This window comes from Carassius carassius, chromosome 38 (assembly GCF_963082965.1).
Source record: "Carassius carassius chromosome 38, fCarCar2.1, whole genome shotgun sequence".
NCBI classification, from domain to species: Eukaryota; Metazoa; Chordata; class Actinopteri; order Cypriniformes; family Cyprinidae; genus Carassius; species Carassius carassius.
Window position 1 is genome coordinate 5,417,073 of NC_081792.1, and position 1,980 is coordinate 5,419,052.

A 1,980-nucleotide genomic window follows, 5' to 3' on the forward strand; every position below is an offset into this window, starting at 1 on the left:
GTATATATACCAAACAAAAAGGGGTCACATGACAAACCAGCCAATGAACACATTTGACAGGGTCAAAGGAAACGTGACAGGAACCAACAAAACCAACTGTCACAACCATGTTGGACTTGTTGTGTTTTGTCAGTTCTAAACCTATTCTGAAACTCAAGTTTGTTCAACTAACTTCATTCACTGGTCTTTGTTCTTTTTTTGTTTTGGTTCTACAGTATATAAAAATTAAACAATGTTCGCTAATAAAGAAATTACATATATACATATAATTTTTTTTTTTTGAATACTGTGATTTTGCTGAATAAATATATATAAAAAAAGAATATACACAGATAACAGACAATATCTTTAGGATCATAAGCACTGGATCATTCAACTGATATGTAACTGAAATGTATATAATTTTTTATATATAGTTTTCAAGTATGTTTTTTCAGTGCTGTTTATATTTAAGCTTATTAGTGGAAACCATAAAATCAATCATAATCACTGGAATGATTTCATATATGCATATTATATATATTTATAAGAAACACACAAGATGTCAAATAGCTATTTTTAGTTAAACACGGTTGATCTTCGACCGCCTGAAGATATGAGAGATACTATAAATAGTTTGGAATAGCAGGAAGGAACTTGTTTTGGCCACTCCTTAAACACGTCAGTGCTCTGTTTAAAAGCAGAGAGCCGAGGATCAACAATGGTCAGAAACCATATGAAACCTACAATGAACCCGCCAGACACCAAATGTGTGTTGGTAAGTGTTTATGTTTTTACCTTTTTCTTTTTAATGTAAAAAAAAACAACAACAAAAAAAACACATTTATTGTCAACTACAATTTAGTATAAATATATATATTTATTTAAAATTGGAAGTTTTAGACCATCTTTAGTTGTTGGATTAATAAAAAATATATGTATTAAAACAATACGATACAATTACTAACCTGTAACACGCATTTAAACACAATCTTTTCACTCTGGAATGACTGAAAAGGATTTTTTTTTTTTTTTCAAAACACACTTTTGTTTTTGTTGTTATCATTTCTTGCACTGTTCCTTATCCCTGATTTAGATACATGTAATTTGAGACTTACACTGAAAAATTAATTTATTTTCATTAAAGATCCGGGCAATATTTGTGGCTGCATTTTGTACTTTATGTGTAGTAACATGCCCAAAGGACCATTTCCAAGTCCAAGAATCGCTGTGCTGCTTGAACTGCGAAGAAGGTGAGTTCCACAGACTAAATTATAATAAAAAATCTGACAATTTAAGTCCCCATTGTGAATCACTAAATATCCAAACCTTCAGGTATGTATGTTGTCCAGAACTGCTCTAGAGGACCTACAGAGTACACTGGTGCTGTATGTCAGCCATGCCGCATATGTGAAGGTATGCAACAATTAATTTCATTAATGTTTAAACATCCAAGATTTGAAATAGGATATATTGCTCTAACAACAACACGACTTTTTATTTCAAACTATAGAACTTGGAGAGATAACTGTTTCCCAGTGCATGCAGTTTTCAGACACACGGTGTGCCAGTAAGTATAATTAACTACATTAACTATGTATTAATAAGCAGCAACTTAGGAATTTATTAAGGGAAAAGTCTAGTTAAACTTTTATCAGTTTTTTCATACATTATAGAGTTTCATCCATTAATGTATGTTTAGCAACTTTAGTATCTTTAGCAAAAATTGTTCATAAAGTTCATAAAGAGACATTGTAGGAAAATTATTTTAATACTTTTACATTTGCTCGCATAACATTTGCATTCATTCTAAAAACATTTGTTACTATTGTGCTCCCCCAAGTAACTTTGAAATATAATGTTTCACATCATAAGGGTTGCACACTAAAGGGAACTAAAGTGAAAATATTATTACAGGACTTTCAATTAATTTCTCTATTAAACTTAAGGGTGCATGGGCTCATAAAATCATAAACGCTGATAACACATCATTTTATTCAT

The 1,980-nt window shown here is 30.6% G+C and overlaps 1 long non-coding RNA gene across 2 annotated transcripts; it reads left to right on the forward strand.

The window, feature by feature from the left end:
• Positions 1-666: 666 nt before the first annotated feature.
• Positions 667-1,553, forward strand: LOC132118928 (uncharacterized). Of its 2 annotated transcripts, none has more exons than XR_009426077.1 (4): positions 667-757; positions 1,170-1,232; positions 1,315-1,395; positions 1,493-1,553. It is a non-coding gene; the product is annotated as an uncharacterized LOC132118928 (long non-coding RNA). The 2 variants fall into 2 exon arrangements; XR_009426078.1 differs by having other exon boundaries at positions 709-757; positions 1,127-1,232.
• Positions 1,554-1,980: the final 427 nt, after the last annotated feature.